The 21,279-nt window shown below is 36.4% G+C and overlaps 1 long non-coding RNA gene and 1 pseudogene across 2 annotated transcripts; both read left to right on the top strand.

The window, feature by feature from the left end:
- Window positions 1-21,279, top strand: part of LOC137007702 (uncharacterized) — a 1,237,067-nt pseudogene that overhangs the window by 459,517 nt on the left and 756,271 nt on the right.
- On the top strand, window positions 1,094-3,622 carry LOC137007913 (uncharacterized). Of its 2 annotated transcripts, XR_010892694.1 has the most exons (4): window positions 1,094-1,138; window positions 2,148-2,550; window positions 2,797-3,382; window positions 3,457-3,622. It is a non-coding gene; the product is annotated as an uncharacterized lncRNA (long non-coding RNA). The 2 variants fall into 2 exon arrangements; XR_010892693.1 differs by having other exon boundaries at window positions 2,797-3,622.

Here is a 21,279-nt window from a genome sequence, read left to right as displayed (position 1 = left end):
TATGTATTAATATCGTACAGGTGTAGGACCATAGAATGTTCGTCCAATCAAAACATTCGCTCCGAACTTTACTATAGGCTATTTTGCCTGCCTGTCAAGTATGTATTTGCATATCTCTGCGCACCCTGTTTGCGCAGATGTGATCTATCATAAGCGCGTTCTAGCGAGAATGAAAGGTGCTATTATTGCAATATTGTGCACTTTGGACTGTAATGTTTTCTCAACGGTGAATGAAGCATGAGGTAATCTGCCTCATGAGGTAAAAGCCGTCTCTCATCGTGTCACTGTTTAGTCTCTGCTCTGCCTGAGTGCGTTAATTTGTTTTGGAGGAGGTGTGGCTTTGCAGAGTGATTATGCTGGGAGGGTGGGAATCTTATGCTTTTAAAGCTAGCTTGCTATTGCTAGCCTTTACGAAATCGCCTATCCTACATTTATGTAGTTTAAACTGTTTAACAGTTTTCTGTTGATTTTTATTTAATTTAGGTCGGGGTGTGTTTGCAAAACCCCCTATCTCACAAGGTTCCTTTATTCTGGAGTACAGAGGAACTTTAGTGGAAAAAGGGAAATTGTGAAAATATGTGAATAATAATTATGCATACTTTTTCAAACACAGAGGGCGTGACTGCTGGTGAGTAGCCTGTATTTTACTGTATTTTAAAATGTGTTTCTTAACCCTGAAACTAAATATCACACACAGTTTTGAGGCAGGTTATAGTGATTACTAATTATGTATTCCTTTCTAGAGCATAACTTTAGTGAACATTTGTAACAATAATTTTTTTCCCCATATAGCATTGATGCCTCCTTTGATGATGGCTCTCTTGGGAGACTTGTAAATGACAGCCCAAAGCCAAATGGCAAAATAAAAAAAATTTAACTGGACGGAAAGCCTCATCTTTGTTTATTTGCAATGAAAGACATAAATAAAGATGAGGAGATCACTTATGATTATGGAGGACAAGACTTGCCATGGCGTTCTCACTCTGGGCAGGAACTGTGCAAGGTAGAATATTTCCAAATGATATTCAAGTATTTATGCTAATATCATCCAGTTGTTTGTTTTTTTTCTGTCTTCCAGTTTGTCCATAAGCCTGTCGCTGCAGCCATAACGGGAAGTGAAGACACTTCTGCTAAAGAGGTTTGTTAACACTTTTGTCAATTTAGTTTTTCACTCGTTGTAACAAGACCTGAAGTGAAATTCTCTTATTGCTACAAAATGTGATTCAGCAGTACAATATTGTCAAAACACTTGTGTGTTATCAGTATACTGAAAGCCTTGTAACCTCATAAACCACAAGTTAAACACACACAAGTGTTGTTAAAGCAGATTATCATGAGTTAGACAAGCCCCCAAAAAATTACATAACAGTGCAAAGATGCTGAAATAATTGTCACAGAGTGAAGTGACATGATAACTTGGCTAAGCACACTCTTGGACAGATGCTGCACTTGCACTACAGATCATCTGAAGAGCTGCAAGTTCTTCTGTGGACCACAAATATAACAACTAATGAACCAGTTATTGGCCAATAATTAATCGGCAGCTGATCATGATATATTGTGTACCTCTACTTGGTGTGATAATCCAAAAAATATGCAACTGCATCTTGAGTTTGAGCCGCATGAACATGCATTTGGGAAAGCAGTAACATTTATTCTTCACTTGCAGACTTTCCAATATTTTTGCGGATCTCACCAGACTTTACACCATTTCACCACACTGAAAATGGTTTATAAACACAGAAACTTAAAGGCCTCCTTACGGTTTTCCACCAGAAGACATAATTATCAGTATTGTAATTGTATTACTTTTCACAAATTAAATTACTACAACTATTTATTAAACATTATTACTATTATTATTAATTATGGATGTCATAGATGTTTTCATATTAGATGTTTATCATATTGCAATTCAAATTAGGGATGCTCATTAACAACGCTGACACACGGGCAACTAAAGCACAAAGAATTTATAACATTCTATAGTGTTCTTATTATAATTGTGGCAAGATGTGACAAATTACTTAATGACATAGTTGGACAGTCTCTGAGAGGACAAATTATGATAGTAATTTTGAGCACATTTTGTATGTTTATTTATTTATTTTAAACTAACTTTTTAACTTTTTTTGCATTTCTCTTAGGATGTCAACCCCCTATAGTCACCAAACACCACTTAGAATTGTGTTTCAACCTGCAAAAGCCAAAGAGCTTTTGTAAATAAAATAGACATAGGCACATACAAGACGACCACAACATGTGCCGATGGACAGAACGTATATATGTCCATCAGAAATGGTAGTGACCCAGAATTTGAAGAGGGTGGGTCATACGTAGTTAAAAACTACACCCTCTCCAGAAAATATGGGCAGCCGTGCTTGTTTCTCACTCGCGCGACAATAAAATTCAGAACAGCTCTATTGTCTGTAGTGGAGTCAGCAGAAAGAGCTGCTAAGGAGGCCCTCTACCCCCTTTCCAATGTATGACTGGTGAAGAGGTCCGGTCTCAGACACCAGTCATCTTAGTCTGGAGGGAAAGACTGAAAAAGTGAGTGAATTTAGGAGCATAAATGAATATCTTGTACATTATTCTGATTACTTACCCAAGGCAACTGTAAGCTATTGTACTTGTGTTTCTCAGTCATGGTCCTCGAGTCCCGTAACATCTTGAATTAACCTTGATTGGGAATACAGTATAAGGAATACACTGGAAATATTCAGTGTTGGGGGTTCCTGGACCAGGACTGAAAAACACTCTGGTATTGTCCTCATCTGTGACATTAACATTTTTCAGGTGCAAGTGGCCAGGATGACTTGGGCCCAGGATCCTATCCTTCCTGGTCCTTATTCTGAGGTGTGGATCCAAACTCCATGAGATCTCATTATGGAGAGATGAAGCTTTGGTTGGTGGACCATGTGGAGCTCACCCACCTTAACCGTGTGTTCACACCGCCGGCGGCGAGAGCGTCAAAGTGACAGGAAGTCATTCATTTTCAATGAGAGTCCGGCGGCGAGCTCCGGCGAGAGCGGCGCGGCGCGTCTTGGACGGTGAGAGCGGCGAGGAGAGTTGAAATCAGGTTAACTTTATGGTAATGAGCCATGACGCGGTTTGGCGGCAACCAATCGGAATGTAGATGTCCTCGCTTGAGAGGCTTCCGATAGGTTGACGCAACTTGTCATTTACTTTGACCCTCCCGCCGGCGGCGGTTTGAACGAACAGTACAGCGTTGTTGGCAAGGCGGCCAAGGCGCATGTTGATGCTCTCGCCGGCGGCGGTGTGAACGCACAGTAAGGCAAACATCAGGCCAAAAGGCACTGGAAAGTTTGACTCTTCAAACTACACAAGTGTCAAGGTGTACAATATTATTATAACCAACAAGGTATGTACTGTTTCAAAATATCCAATATGTATACACGGTTCATCTCTCACAATTATAAAGTGCTGTTTTCACAGAATTCACTCACAGGACCACACTGCTGCTGCTTGACCTAACAAAAACCCATCTGCATCTGGACCACAGAAATAAAAATCCATTCTGCAAAAAGCTTGAGCAAGCTTTCAAAGAAAAAGGTTACACCAACAGTAATGAGAAATTGTGGGGGAAAATACTTGGCAACATGATAACTACGTACAAAAGGGCTAAAGACCGGTGTCGGGCAACAGGAGAGGGAAAAGTTACATGGGAGTATTACAAGGTTGCAGTGCTTATTGTATTGCAATTGCTGCAGAATCTCTGGGTTAAAATCATTTTTAAAGCATTTCTATTTACACTTTTTCCACAGCAAATGGAAGATTTATTTGGGAAATGTGGAGTTGAGAGTTCAACATCAGGAACAATATGCTCAACTCCTCTGTTCAACAGTACCTCATCCCAGACTACAGCTTCACAGTCCTCAAGCTCCCAAGAACAGCTTCTCCCAGAAGAGCAACCAGGTCCCTCCACTGCAGAAACACACAGAAGGAGACAAACACTCTATGATGTTTCTAAAGCACATTCAGAGAGGAAAACAGCTGCTCTAGAGTCACTAGTGCGTCGAAGAAGACTTAAAAAGAGGCGAAGAAGGGTGTTTGAAACAAAAAACTCTAACCTGCCTTAGAGAAATAATTCAACCGCTCAAAAAAAAAATCTGTAAATCACAGGAAATGATAATTGTTCTCTTAAAAATAGTCTAACTATATACACTCCATTCCCCTGTGCATCACATCATTTACAACACCAGCAGAAGGCTTTGGTGTCATGGCCTGAAACAGGTCTTCTCTGCCTCCTCTTTGCCTTTCCTCTGTCGTCACCTTCCTTTTCAGCACTCATTTTCAATACTTTTATACTTCTAAACTATCGAACTCAGCTTGGAAACAACTGGCGCCGTAGCATGAACGTTAACTTCTGCTCGTGAGCGTGAGAGTCATTCTCAACGATGATTGGCTGAGAAGACGTTACGTGATATGAGATGCGTAGCACCAAACATGCGTGACACCGAGTTAACTTTCTCCTCACAATCATGAATCATCCACAGCTAGATAAACAAGTATAGAAGCCCTATGATTACAATGACCATCATTTGAATTGTCACAAAATTGTGGAATTATCATACTGTAGTAGACTTAAGTTCGTAGTGGGGAAGGAAGTGGTCAGGGACGACGAACAACTGCTGACTGAGTCTTTATTGAATATCAACAGAAGGACTGTGCAACGCACAACAACGAAAATAAACAATCCACAAAGGGCTTCACTCCAGGTTCGGCATACGCTATCCACAAGGGCTTCTCTCCAAGTTTGGTTTACACCATCCACAAGGGCTTCACTCCACAAACCTCGACTCGACTCAGTCAACAGTTCCCCTCTCTCTCACACGCTCCTGCTTTTCACGGCGTTTTAACCTGTCTCCGCGCCAATCACTGGAATGAGAAACAGGTGTTCGTGATTTGTATCCAACCCACTCACTTACCAAGCGTCTCCCGCTATTCTCTCCGGTTGCAGACCTCGCTGAACCACGCCCCCCTCGCCACACATACATTATGGGATTTTTTTCATTATTGATAATACAAATATGATAATTATCGTACGTCTGGCAACACTGATGACGACTGATGGAATCAGCGCATGCGCAAAGAACTCTGCCTTTCTAACAGGCCTTATATAACTTGAATTTGTGTATAAAGGGTTAGTTCTTTTTAAACGTTTGTGTTCAAGGAAAGTTTCATGTAGTTGTACTAATACAAGAACGCTAAATGCAGACTTCCATTCAAATGACCACGTTTCACTTTTAATGAAATTGGCTTTTTATTGTTTAAGCCTCAAAGTTTGAACAACATGTGTTCAAGAATTTTTTTTGTTGTACTAATATACAACTATACAAAAACACATTTCAGTTTTAATGAATTTCTTTATGAATTGTTACAAATAAAAGTTAACAGCTTGTTCAAGTAAACATTTATCAAGTTTATATGTAGGTGAAGTTGTTGACTGAATACAGCAGACATTCATACAAAGCCATACACAAGATGTTTTTTTTCCAAGCACATTTTACCAATTCCAAACCACATCAATCTTAATAAATATTATTAATTTTGTCTTTAATCCTTTTATTACCAGCAAAAAACAAAAGTTGTGAGTAACGAAAAAGGTACTGTGGATATTCTTGGCCAAAATAAATCCCTAACCAAATCAGCAAAATTCCTTAAAAGCCAAGTCAATTATTGTTTTGTATGTGGAAAACCTCAAACAAAATTTGCACGTCATGTGCAATGTAAATGAAAATGTCAATGAAAATGCTGAAATCGCACAGGCACTCCAGTTCCCCAAATCATCAAAGGACAGAAAGGTTCTTCTTGAGAAATTCCGAAACCTTGGCAACTTCAAGCACAACTCAATTGTTAAAACCACAGGATCAGGCTGTCTTAAAGTGAAAATGAGTTCCAAACAGAGCAGCAGCCCTGAGACGTATGATTTCTGAACTTTCTCGACCTATGAAAAGATGTGCTCTAAGACCAGAGAATAATGTTGAAGAGGGACCAGAGTTGAGAGACAGTCTTTGGTATATCATCTGCTCAATCCACAATGTCCCAGCCAATTTCAAGTGAACTTTGGTCAGTGCTGGGCAAAATGCACAAGGATGACGTGTCAACTACAATAAGGAATGACCATTATCTCATGCAGTTTGCCCAGTCCTTCTTTAATAAGGATGGGAGTGACAGATCAAAGCATGAGTATATAAGACAGAAAGTAAGGGAACTTGGGAGATTACTTGTGACTTTGCGCCACACAACAAGAATCCATAACATGGAAGAGGCAATAAAACCAGGCAACTTTATTCTTACTAGTGCTGTCAAGAGAGTTTCGGGTTTTGATAACGAAAACAACACATTCAAGTGTGTCCCGGTGTGATGAGTTATTTACAACTTATGTGCCAATTTGTAATGCACAACAGAGAAAACAAAAATTACCTATGAAAATTTTCAAAAATTGTCCCTCTAGCCCGATAAACAGGTATGTGTGTGTGTGTAATGCATATTATTTTTGTCTTGGATTGGATTAGGCTCTTCACCAATCAACTAATGACCCAATTCAACATGAAGGGGAAGGGCAAAAAAGACAAAATAGGATTTGAAGACAAGATATTGTTTTCAGCAATAAAAATTATGGTCATTTTTTTTTTTTTTTAAATTGTATGTATATGTGTGTGGAATGCTTAATATCAGGCTTGATGTAGTTTTACTTGATTTGTGATTTAATAACCATTTCATTTAATTGATTCGAGTACTTGATTTTCAACTATGTATTCTATCTCTGCTGCAAGCTATACCACAACAGTGGCATTTGTATTTATTTATTTTACATGTGGATTTTTTTGCTTTGATTGTAGCTGCTGTCATGAAATGGGACGCCGCTGCAACAGAGGCCCAAATAAAGTCTGCTGCATCACCTGAAACATGCCCCTGGGAGACTCAGGGGTGGTGGCTATTAATCTTGACTTTAGGAGCCACATTTTGTTAATCGTTATATTATGGTATGTTATGTTATGTTATGTTATACTGTTGTGTTAATTGTGTTAATTTATAAGTTTACTGTTCTGGCTTTTAAGATTTATTGTGTTAATTTATAATCTGGCTGTGAAATTTGGTCTAGCAGAACAAAATAGTAATAAAAATGTAGTTTGAGAATTTTAATAGTTGATTTCTTGGAGTGGTCAGTTTACAGGAAAATGGTAAGCAGTTTATTGCCATTATATTGATAAGATATAAAAATGCAGTATATACAGTACACAGCTATTCAATTAAATATTCAATATTCTTTAAAATTTAGGTCTATGGTCTGAAGTTTAATGACACGACAACCATTAACCATGATTAACTGGGTTTTTCTCAGTGAGAACTGCCACTGTTTTGAAGTAAACATTTTTTACAGTTGGATCCATGCAAATATGCACAGTTGGGATTTCAGTGGGTCTTTAACAGTCGTTGACATTTCTACTACAAAAAACGTGTCTAATGCAACTTTTAGTCTGTCTGCCTTCTAGTCTGGCTGACTAACAATTACGTCTTTACCATGTCTTTAATTGACGTCTATACAATGTCCTGAAAAGATGTATAATAAACAGTCATTCTCGCTCCTGTAAGGATGTCTTCTTGAGGTCTAACAATTACGTCTGTAGCACGTCTATACAATGTCCAGAAAAGACGTTATAAAAAAACTTTAATTCTGAAAGTTACTTTTTTTTTTCATTACAGAATGGCATCAAGAGGAACACCCCCATACTCAACAGAACCAATTAGAGTCCTAATTGTCCGTAGCCTCTCATTTAAGAGGGGTGAGGGCATCATCCAAGCTGATCAAAAACGGACCACAAGTCTTAATGCCCTAATGGATGGGAAGAAGAATTACACCACCCCCTTTAATCATGATCAACCACTGTTCCAAGAGAACATGACATACCTAATTAGAAATTACTCACTAAACAAAAAATATGGGAAAGACTGCCTTGTGGTTGATCATCGATCAAAGATTTTCAAAACGAGCCTCATCCCATTGAGTGATCAGCAGAGGAAGGCAGCACTGGATGTCCTCCTTCCCCCATCTTTTGAAAAGTTGATTTGTTCACCACAGGAGGATATATATATATATATATATATATATATATATATATATATATATATATATATATATATATATATATATATAAAACATACTGCACCTTTGATGCACAGCTAGCCATAAATTATCCCTTACATATATTCTACATAATTTGCATTTTACTTCTTATTTACCGTTGAAAGTGGTAAGAATGACCACATCAGAGACATGCGCAGTTCCCGTGCTGGACCTGGATCTTTGCTGCGGGTCAAAAACATTCAGCGTTACGAGGCCCTGGTGCCATTAGGTATTGAAGATGAAGTAATCTTCACACACCTTCGGGCATCAAGTGCCCAAATGAAGTTCAATTCATCCTCCTACACCACAATTATTGTACCGTAACCCTAAACAACACTTTAAGTAGGAATGATCTGTATGACAGTTTTTAAAAAAAACTCACAAAACTCTCTCTCTCTCTCACACACACACACTCACATACACACACAGAGAGAGAAATATGAGACTGTAACGGAAAATTGAGAATATGTGGAATAAAATCAATGAATTAAAAAAATGGGGAGACATTGGATCCAAAATGCTAAAGTCTCACACTGTGTTTCTCTCTGGAACACACAGGCACGTGTGTGCACACACACACACATATTATAAAGTAAAACTGGCACTTCAAATTACCATTTAAACCAAACAAACAAACAAAATACTTGACAAAAGCAGTCATTGAGAATCTCTAAATATATATTCAAATCAACAACCTAAAAAAAGGGGAGAAAATATATGCAAAAACAACTGGGGAATTCACAAGCCTTTCTATAGGGATCTGTATATCAATCTAGTGGTTAACTATGGTATTGCATGAAATTATTGCTCACTACTCACACCAGGTGGCACCAATCTGACTTTAAAAAAATGGACTTTAAAGGTGCCCTCGAATGAAAAATTTAATTTACCTTGGCATAGTTGAATAACAAGAGTTCAGTACATGGAAATGACATACAGTGAGTCTCAAACTCCATTGTTTCCTCCTTCTTATATAAATCTCATTTGTTTAAAAGACCTCCGAAGAACAGGCGAATCTCAACATAACACCGACTGTTACGTAACAGTCGGGATCATTAATATGTACGCCCCCAATATTTGCATATGCCAGCTCATGTTTAAGGCATTAGACAAGAACAGTATTAACGTCTGGATCTGCACAGCTGAATCATCAGACTAGGTAAGCAAGCAAGAACAATAGCGAAAAATGGCAGATGGAGCAATAATAACTGACATGATCCATGATAACATGATATTTTTAGTGATATTTGTAAATTGTCTTTCTAAATGTTTCGTTAGCATGTTGCTAATGTACTGTTAAATGTGGTTAAAGTTACCATCGTTTCTTACTGTATTCACAGAGACAAGAGAGCCTTCGCTATTTTCATTATTAAACACTTGCAGTCTGTATAATTCATAAACACAACTTCATTATTTATAAATCTCTCCAACAGTGTAGCATTAGCCGTTAGCCACAGAGCATAGCCTCAAACTCATTCAGAATCAAATGTAAACAATATAAGAGTATGCAATACTCACATAATTTGAAGCATGCATGCCGTATGCATGACGAACACTTTGTAAAGATCCATATGAGGGTTATATTAGCTGTGTAAACTTTATGCACTGTTTAAGGCAAGCGCGAGCTCCGTGGGCGTGGAGCAGGAGAATTAAAGGGCCAGTAGCCCTGAATCGGCTCATTTATAAAGATGCCCCAAAATAGGCAGTTAAAAAAAATGAATAAAAAAAAATCTATGGGATATTTTGAGCTGAAACTTCACAGACACATTCAGGGGACACCTTAGACTTATATTACATCTTTTAAAAACATGTTCTAGGGCACCTTTAAAGGCCTAGTCTCTATTTTAACTTGAAATACAGCATTAATTGAAAAATAATGAAAATTATATATATATACAAAAAATGTGTATTTTTTCAAATGGGAAAAATAGGTCATAATTATTGCATAAATATTAATTATTACCATAAAATTATCTCAAAATTCAAAAGAAAAAATATTATTGAATAAAAATATATTACATTTATTTTACTGGGGGGGATATTGATAGTGAGCGCTAGCCAATGAGATTGCTGATTGAGAATTAGTTCCTCTGATTATTTTGACAGGAAAAAGCCCACACAGTTTTTCTTTGTTATACTCAAAGATGAGATTTGACTCGTTTCTTTATTTGTGCATAAATTCATTTTTACAGATAAACACCTCAGCCTTGAGGGGAGGCACAACAACAAAACAAAGTGTTTGGCAGATTCTCAGCTTCCTTCTTTCAAACAACTTGACCCGTCAGACTAACTGGAGGAAAATCATTGACAAGGCTGCATTTAAAGACACCTCTTTAAAAACTGCAATTAATGATAAGGTTTTCTAAAAAAAACTACTGTGATTTATTCATGTTGTTTAGTGCCAGCTAAAAAATTTACCCAATAAATGTTAATGTATAATAAATAATAGTTACCTTACTGTTGGTCTTTGTTTGTCATTGAAGCTTCTGTCAGAAGAAACCGCTTAACTGCTACTGCACCCAAACAAGAAACTGAACATTGGGCTAAAAGATGGCTGCAGCTTGACACAGACAGGGACGGAGGCAAGATCTTGTCTTCCCCTGGTTCTGACACTCGCTCACCCTTGACCCTGTTCCTAATGTTTTCATTGGACTGCCTTCTGGTCTGACCTGTGCCTGTTCAACAGACTCCTTTTGTCCTTCTAGTTTTAAACTGTTGATCTGAATTCTCCACTTCAAGAATCCTGTTAGAGGTTCAACAATGTATTTAGTTCTGTGAGAACAGTTGAATGTGTAGTGGCATTCTGTATGTACCTGAATTATTTATATTTATACAAGTATTAATCTGTATTTATCAGTTTTGTCTTGTTTTTGTTTTATATTTATCTTAGGCTGACCATATTTTGATTACCGTAAACCAGGACACTCAGCCCGGCAATGAGATACTCAAATGATACTCGAAGTTTACTCAAAGATGCCTTATAATTTCAATACATTTAAAGTATGCCTCCTCTGTATGGATAGAAAATTGTTATATTACAAAATACTACCTATAACCAGAGACACAAATTCAGATAGGCTTCTCAGAGGTTACTCAACATGTTTTATTATGACAAGTTTCAAAAATAATGAATGAAATAATTATAGAAATAATCTCTTCTGTATTAGAAAAATAAATAATTAACCCCAAAAAAATATGTCTGCTATATTAACAATCCAAATTTAACAAAAATAGCTCTCACAAACTTCTATATTCATATGTCTTCTACATATATATCTTCTCCATTTATATTGTGCAGTAGAGTTGATCTTTCCCAGCAGTTTTTTGTTGCTTAACAAATAAGCATGAAAAGTTATAAAGAAATGTATATAGGTCTATCAGCTGTTACATCGCAAGGTACAAAGGAAGAGCACAACAAGCTGAACTCATAGTAGATGATAGCTGAAGGTTGCTCATTCAATGCGGTATGTGGGCCAGAAGATTTAAAAAGACGTGGGCCAGATCTGGGCCAGATGTCATTTGCTATCTGGGAAGGATGCTGTTTCCATCTAAAATAACTTTATACCAAACTGCTATTAAAATGCAATAATAATATTTTGCGACTAGGGTACCAGTCACATTTTCATAATGAAGTAAATGGCGAGTTAACCATGGCAGTTTGTAAATCTGTGACTTTGCCTCAGTAGTATGAAATCCTAGCTTTACACTATTTCAACATTTAGATGAGACAAGATCTCACATTTCACGTGTAAACTGTAGCATTAACTGTTAGCAACACTCACCTTAATTATGGTCCTTAAACTCCAACTCGGCAATAAATCTGTAATGCGCAAATAAATTAACATCTTGCTTGTAAAAAAAAACAAAAAAAAAAAACAGCTGTACATATACATTCAAACCAAAAATTATTCAGACATTTTTGATATAGGCTATTTTTACTAGTGGGTGCAGGACACCCACTAGTAATTTATTATGTATAATTTATTTCTGTGAGGATAGCAAAATAACTGTGACATATTACACACAAAAATATTCTTCATACAGTGGATACCAGTAAAACTGATAAGAAAAAAAAAAAAAAAGGAACTTAAAATTATTCAGAAACTTTGACCCAACCATTTTTAGCTGAAGTGTTGTCTATATAATTAAGATTATTTTTTTCTGATACAGTTTAAATCTGAGATCTTGACATATTTTATTAAAAAAAACTTTAAACTATGGTAAATAAACTATTAATGAATGAAATGTTCAATGTGTCTGAATAAATTTTGGTTTGACTGTAAATGGGTCAATGACGTGACGCCCCCTTTTTCTGTCCGGGTTAATTTTATTTTGCAGAAAAAACTAAAAAATACATAAAAATTTCTCATCTACTTGTTATACCTTCTTCACCTACTAAACCACTCTAACTTCTCCAAATTTTTACGTTTTTCATCATTTTTCTGCTATCCGAAGTGCCAAAACATCATATGGGGCGACCGTCCAGCCTTGACTTTTGTTAGGACAACTGGTTTAAAAACAGTTTAAATCAACTTAAATATATCCCTTTTCCTAGTTGGCATAATTTCAAACATGTTTTACATCCATTGACAAAACTATAAAGCATTTGCACATATATTTCTATCATGATATACAAACGAATGTTGTCCAAATTAAGTTGATTCTATCCATATCATCCGGGGCGACCATCAACAAACCACAATTTTGGGACCTTTATTTTGAAAAACATCTCAAGGATGGGATATTGCATCAGCCAGACACAAGTGAAGACCCCCTGGAAACAACTGTAAGGTAAATCAGTCTCTCTCATATAGTAAGAAAAAGCTGTTTTTTAACTGCTGTAATGTCGTAGTCACTTTTGGTCATCATGTGGGGCGACCACCCCAAAACTGTGAATTATAATTTTTTTTCCCACAAATCTATATTTTGATGATAAATTTGATAGTGCTTTGTCACTAGAAGAAGCTAGTTTGGTTTATGAGGCTAACTGTTAGCCTGTTATACTTGAGTGAACTTGAAAACATCATATGGGGCGACCGAGTATCATGTGGGGCGACCACTGCTGAGTGTTTTAAATGATAGATATATGTCCTATATTTGTAGTTTTCATATTCTATACATCAATTATATACATAGAGTTAATTGTTTAAGCATAATTATTTGTATATTTTATCCTTTTTTTTTTTTAATTCAGCCATTCCATTCCTTTTATAGGGATAAACATTTTTTTGTTGTAGTACAATCCTACAGGAAAAATGTAAAAAAAATTAAAAATAAATAAATAAAAAAAACTACACAATGACATTCTATTTATGTAAACAAGTTTTAACCTATTTTACCTATTTCCTAGATGGCACGATTAACAAGCAAAGAGAAGACTGCTCGTCATAGACAGAAAGTCAACTCCGACCCTGCAGCAAGAGCAGAGTATCTTGCAAGGAAAAGAGAGAGGTAAAGAAAAAAGAGCTTCTGTAGCAGTGAGCTAGAGTCACTAGAGCTACAGAAAGTAGGAGACCAGGGTAGATCAAATAAACAGTTTAGACTGTATGCTACAATGAGCTATTAAACATTGGTCACCGAAACAGCTGTTCTCTAAAGAGAGTAGGTTCAGGATAAGGAGGAAAGAGCACAGGTGTAGAATGTTTATCTTCTTGTTGATGAACAACTCTGTACACTATTGTTTCAGCTACCAAAAAAGAAAGCATGAGGGGAAGATTCCATATGTGAAGTCAGATGAGTTATCAGAGAGGGAGAGGAATAATCTGAGAAACAAGTGGAAGGCTGCATCCAGAGGATACAGGGAGAGAAGAAAGATGGAGAAGGCAATGTTGGACCTGACACCTCAATCCATAGAGAACACTCTGCCAGATCCAGCAGGTGTAGAAGGAGTGGAGGGGCAGCAAGAGAGTCCAGGGGGGTGTGTGGTGGTGGATGCTCCACCTCAAAATGAGGATTTCCATCCACAGATGTCCTCCACACCAGAGAGAAAAGATAGAGAAAAGAAAGCTGAGAAACGTTGTAAACGACTGCAGGCTGAGAAGCATGAATTAAGAAAGCTAAACATAAAACTGAGGAAACAACTTGCAAAGATGAGAAAAGAAAAGGAAAGGGCCAGAAAAGGTGAGACGAAGTTCCGCTACCTCGTCTCACCTCGTCTCGCAAAATCGCGTTCAGTATCGAAGATGAATCGACTTCGATAATGAACCCGATTTTGCGTGGCTTGTCCGTGAACTACGGCTCTGTCTATTAAAAGGCGCTCCATTTGAAAGCAGGTGATGGCGATTTAGCGGTAATCAGGGAACCGGCTTTACTGACGAAATGCGCGTGAGAATCGCATGCGATATATCGCCCAGCCCTATGTGTTGCAATAAAAATTATATAATTTTAAATGTTAATTTCCTTCTGATTTGTTATATTTAAATGTTGAAATGTTATTTGAATAAAAAGAGTTAAATTTTCTTTCGTCTTGAACTCTTTTGTGTACATTTTAACTGAAATTTTTATACCTGTGGTTTTCTTATCATTTGGGGCGACCATATGTCATGTGGGGTAACCAACAAATGAATGAATAAATGAATAAATTCATAACCAAATATCCATCAGTTTAGCCTGACTACGTCAGACTTCCTACTTCCGCTCAATTTCATTTCGCTTCTGTACTCAGTCTGATACAGCGTCAGAGCTTTCTGTTTGCCACCGGTCTGAAAACAGCCGGGCCAATCAACGAACAGAGGGCGGGCTGAGAGCCGTGACGTAGATGCTAAGCGCCGAGTTTTACATTGTAGGTTAGAGAAATCGAAAACCGAAACAACCGCGGAAATGGGAAACGAGACACGGGATGCAATTCGCTCTGTTATGGAGAACATTCAACTCTTTTTCAAACTGCAAAAGTCGTTTACAGCCATGTTCACTGCGGTATTTCGCTCACATCATCATGTGTTTACAACAGGTTTACAGTGGAAGTTCAATCATAGATTTGAGTTCGATGCATGATGTCTGTGCTTCGATGCGGCTGTACAGGCGCATAACATACGTCATAACTAAACGTATCTGATTGGCTTACGGGTAACCAATGATTTTAAACTTCAGACAAGCACCCCCTAGCGAGAGAGAAAACACTTCTCTATTATGCCATTCCAGACTCTGTCTACGAAGCAAAGTGAAGTAGCAGAGTCTGGTATTACCAGGCTACATCAGTTTAGCCTCAAATATTAATCAGTGGTATGCTATTGTTGAATGTGTAATATCTGTATAAATGCTAATTGTTTTTTTGCTTTTAAAGTAAAAATCAGTATTGTAACTGGATTATAAGGGAGACTCTGATATTATAGAATAAACTTGTGAAATAATGGTTTTCATAAAATGAAAGGGCACTAAAGTTTATCTTTCTTCATCAGTTTATCTACTTACTGATATGAGTTCAACTAGTCTTAATGATACATAAAAATGTGAATTTTGAGATATATTATGGTCGCCCCAGATGACTTTTTTAAGGCTATGTATTATTAACTTAAGTGTAAAAACACTAAAATGTCAATTTTTTTACTTTTCTTTATAAAGGCATGTGTACACTACATTCCAAATGTTTAGAAAATGGCCAAACATATCCATATTTTTGGTATTTTAAAATTGGCCTATTAAAGTCTTATCCGTCAATGACCCAAATATGTAAATAACCCAATACATGTATATAATACTGACAATAACACACAAACATATGCATATTACAGTGTTTTATAGGACTAAAAGGAGAGACTTTAGCCAGTGTAAAACCAATAGAAAAAGAGATGAATACAACACACAGACTGAAAACACTGATGAATGTAGTGCTCATGACTCAAGACTCTAAAACTAGCGATGTCTCGTCTTCTTGTCATGTAGTTGCCTCTCTTTCGCCCCACGTGAGAAGTCATATGATCCGGAAAATAACACAGAGGCTGATTTCTTCTGTGATTCTGACACTCTTTCTGATTCTGGTAGCATCCAACCAAATGCAGATTCTGACAGCAGTAGCAACAATTCACTTAATCAGTTGCAACTAAACTACAAACAAGGGCAACATCTTTTTGCATCCCTCTAGTAGCTCTTACAGCACTACTGGCAATCTTAAGATCAGAATTTCCAGATTTGCCCAAGGATGCAATGTAGTGTCTGGACCAATCAGACACACAATCATTCATTGTAATTTATGAATAATCCAGAAAACTCTCCCAGCAGGGTTCTGTGAACGAAATGAAAATGAAACACACAGGCAGAACCAGGTGTCATGTTACAGGATGCAGGAAGACTGAAAATTTATGATCAGAATGAATTTGCATGACTCTGACTACGACCAAACTGTTTGCACTTTATTTTATACGTATTATCTTTTTATTCTTTTAATTCCTTTTCCTGTTTTTATTTCAGTTTTTAATTTCATTTTTAATGTATTTTATATCTTTTATGTATCATCTTGTTATTCTGACTTTTAATGCATTTTAAATATTGCTGTCTGGTTGAAAGAGCTGGGAGAATTAGAAAGAAAGTGATTAGGTTAAAATTTGGTAAATTTGGATAAGGGGACAAACCATGGGGAAATTTGAGCTGTAGTGCATGGTTAAGATATCTCTGGATTAGAGTCAGGACACTTTCCAAAGGGGGAAATTTCCAAAGGGGAACTTTGAACTGCGTTGCATAGATATCTCCGGAAGGGGGGATTAGGGCTGTGTGGTGCAGTTTGAGGTGTCTTGGCAAAAGGGGAGATTGAAACTGTGTTTATCAGTTTGAAGTGCCTTAACAGGTAGCAGTCCTGTTGTGTGAGGAAGATCCATTCAGATCTGCTCTGATGGATAGATCCGTTTAGATCCACTCTGACAGACAACAACAACAACAAAATCCCTAAGACCTCCTACCTCTTCCATCCAGATAGAAATTACAAAATTCTCTGTTTTTACTGTTATTTCTATTCCTTATGTTCTATTTTTATTATTCTTCTTTATGTAAAGCACTTTGAATTACCATTGTGTATGAAATGTGCTATACAAATAAAATTGCCTTGCCTTGATTCTTGTTTAGAAGGACAAATAAACCCTTTCAATCATATATATTCTATTGAATTATATTATAATAATATTAAGGGGGTCAAAACAACTCATATCTATTTTTGACACTGGACCAGTGGACGACGTAATGGGTGAAATTAACCTTTTCTTTTAGAACAAAAACATCAATTTGAGTGGGATGTAAATTTCCCTATATGCTCATGGTATAAAGCTGATCGGGTCATTGATAATTCAGCTTTCTTTTCCTTCCTTTGCTCTCTTTGGCAAAGATATTTTGCTCTCTTTCTGCTTCTCTCTCTTATCTCAATGTTTTAATTCTTTTTGATCTTCATCTTTTAGATACAATACTCTAAATTTTATTATTAACTATTGACAGCTACTTTATGGTTGTTATTTTACCTTTTGGTTTTATTAAGTATTTTCATTATCGATTAAAGTTTGCGTGCGAGGCTAAATTTAATTGTAATGAATAAATAATTTTTCATCAACTTTATCATCTGCCTGGATCTCATTTTCCCAAGTTTCTGCATCAATAACCATTTCCAGAGGAACAAAAAACCTGACCTGTATTTTAGGCCAAACGATAACGGAGATATTTCCAACTTCAGTTTGCTTATTTCAAAGAGAAATAACAATAAAGACAGCCAAAGGCTGAATTACCATCTCGTTACAGCAATAAACTAAATAAAATCACATAACATACTCACAAAACAATTAACAACATGACTGGTATTACAGTTTTTTACAATCGCTAGGACACATTTCTCAATACTTAGGTCACTTTTTCAAAACTCTTCACACAGTTCTCCTAACCAACTTTCATCTTGGCACAGCAGTTCATTTCACATTCAAAATGCACTAAATCTACCAAAACACTTCATTCATGTCTCAAATCAACTCATTCTTCCAGAACACTAGCAAAGGTTGACAGCTAACAAAAACACGACCTTAAAAACACTAACATCAGTTAGCATTATACACTGTTTTCTTTTTTAAAATTTCTTTATAAAACAAGAATGACACTCTCTACTGCTTATAATTCACCGCAGTACATGTTACATGGTCGATGTTTACATTACAGAACAAAATTATTCCTAAGTTTCCCCTTTTGAATGGATGGTAATGAAACTAAAAAACCAATGCTTGTGTAGGTGTTCAGTTTCATCTAATTCCTCTGATAGTATTTGAATTTTTATATTTAGAATATATTTCATTACAATATTACTATAGAAATGCAGCATATTTCTGTCTTACTCAGTTTTGTATTATGTTATTGATTTGAACATAAGTTGAACAGTTTTGAAAACAGTATGTAAGCATGTGCAGATTGGCCTTTACGTACAAAGAGTTTTGGCAGTTGTTGTGTCTGAGTGAGAAAAGAATTCATGAAATTTGAGAGATGTAGTCACTGAATGCATTTTGTGCCAAAGCAATGATAATTGATCCTCAGTTTAGCCCACATAGACTTCTGTTGTGCTCACTGTGTGAAGAGTTTTGCAAAAGTGACCTAAGTATTGAGAAATGTGTCCTAGCGTCTGTAAAAAACTGTAAACTCGTATAACATTCACACAGAATATAGGTTCGGACAAAACCCAAATTAAGCCATAGATACACTATTATGAACATAGATTCAAGAGATTATCACACAATTGCGTGGAGACTTGTTTACTGGTCGTTATCGGATTAGCGTTTGTCTCAACTTTGACCAAAAATATACCAAAAAACATTAAAAACTCACCAAATCCGTGTTAAATTATGTTTTTATTAATATTTGGTCCCAAAGTGCGATGTTTAAGCACATTAATCTGCAAGAGGTCTGCTCTGACACCGTTCACAAAATGGAGGATTCAGTTCTCCCTCTGCTCGAGAGCGCGTGCTAGAAACAGCAGGCTTAAAGGGCCAGTACCACCTTTTTCACAAACATAACATAACCAAATGGAAAACTCAAAATAAATTAAAAACACATACAAAAACATTTTATTTTATTTTTTTATACTCAAAAATAAAGACAATATTAAAGAAAGAAAAAGTTTTTCCTATTTTCTTTTGCTTTATAATTAAATGAATTGTGAAACTAATAAAATCAACATAAAATGAATTAAAGCACTGTTGTGTATTGTGTTTCTCTTTTTTAAATTATTATTATGTGGCTAAATCACCTGTGCTACAGTAACATACAGGAAGTGCTTAAAAATTTGCAAAGTAAGTTCAAACACACTAGAGCAAACCTCATTGCTGGGTTACGCACACATGCAAGCACTTGGGTGTATAGTGTCAGGTCTACACACTCCATTAGTGAGATCAGAGGAAGTTTACAACCACAGGAAGGGCTGATCATGTTTAAAGGTGCCCTAGAACATTCTTTCACAAGATGTAATATAAGTCTAAGGTGTCTCCTGAATGTGTCTGTGAAATTTCAGCTCAAAATACCCCATCGATTTTTTTAAATTAATTTTTTTAACTGCCTATTTTGGGGCATCATTAACTATGCACCGATTCAGGCCCCTTTAACCCTCTGGAGTCTGAGGCTGATTTGGGGCCTGGAGAAGTTTTGACATGCCCTGACATTTGTGCTTTTTTCAGTTGTTCATAAACATATTAATGGAAAAAGTGTCATTACACTGTATTCAGCACAAACTAGGCTACAATAATATGTGAGGAACATGTATGTACATGTTTGTGTTTTTGAAGGAATAATGTTTATGCATGGTTATTGAAAAAACAAAAAACTTAAGTCACTGAAATAAGGCCAAAAAAAGTATATTAAATCTGTGTTCACAAGACTTTTGGGTATTGGAGGTTGTAGACTAGAGTTTTTGCTTCAGAATTATGTAAAAATTATGCTGCCTGCTTGTTCATATAAAACAATATATTGATTTAGTTTTTGTAAGACACTTTTTGCCAAGAAACACAGTATGCGTGGAGGTGTGAATGGTCATGAATAATGGGTCATTCTCACCTGAGAAGACAAAAGAATTGCATAGTAATGAGCTGAAATGACTTGCATATTAATGAGGCATTTCAGTCAGGTAGGCTGTGAAAAAAACCTTCTGTGATGTCTCAAGCTCATCATGCTATATGAAACATACAGAAAAATATTATTACAATATAAAGTAATGATTTTATATTATACTTTAAAATATAATGTATTTCTGTGATGCAAAGAGTCTGAATATAGGCTTTTAGTTTAAAAGCATGCACATTTGGAGAAATATTGGATTCTCATATGCTTATGTCAATTTTCTATACAGAGGAGTTCTATTTATTTAATATTCATTGTCATTACTATGAGCGCTGGTGTTTTCAATTCATACTTGAAGTCGGAGGGCGCTCTCTGTGCATTTTTAGTCCACAAATTCATCTAAAAGAAGAAGAGGCTATTCCATGAATGGAGTTTCCAATTCATACTGCAGCCGGAGGGCGCTAAAGAAACAAAAACTCATCTAAAATTCATCTATAGAAGAAAAGAAAACAGGAACTAACTGCATGTCTTCTAGAGATCGCTAACCATGACTTTTACATCCAGATAAACACTTTTCAAGACAATAAATACACGATTGAGATGATGAATGCATGTATTGACTGAATTTGTGTCTGAATAGCGCTGGCTCCGTGGGCGTAGCCACATTAGCGGATAATGAGCTGAATCACGGACTTCTGACATGGCTCTCTTTTCATACAGATTACATAAACACAGAAGGTTTGTTTTAGACATACGTATAATTTTTTTGATTAGTATTCACTAAGTTACAGTTCATTTTCTGAGAACTATCAGATTGGACTTCGTTCAGAGGGAGAGGAGAAATCACGCATCATGTTAGTTTTCTTTATTTTACAAAAGGCACAACATTGTGTTTTTACTCTGAGTGTACACAAATAAAAGAAGATATTCTATAGATATTCTATAGTTTCAATTGATATAATGACGGAGTATTTTAAGTCTGTTTTGCTGCAATGTGAAAAAAACCTGCAAAACGCGCCAGCGCGTTTTCAGACCTCAGAGAGTTAAGGGGGCTCTCTGTAGGAATGACACCCAGTGTTCAAAATAGGTACTGCAGTCCAAATTCAAAATATTGTTTGGCCCGC

The sequence above is a fragment of the Chanodichthys erythropterus genome, chromosome 3 (assembly GCF_024489055.1).
Source record: "Chanodichthys erythropterus isolate Z2021 chromosome 3, ASM2448905v1, whole genome shotgun sequence".
Taxonomy (NCBI): domain Eukaryota; kingdom Metazoa; phylum Chordata; class Actinopteri; order Cypriniformes; family Xenocyprididae; genus Chanodichthys; species Chanodichthys erythropterus.
Note: the sequence above shows the minus strand (reverse complement) of the source record. Positions and strands in the feature narration are given on the sequence as shown.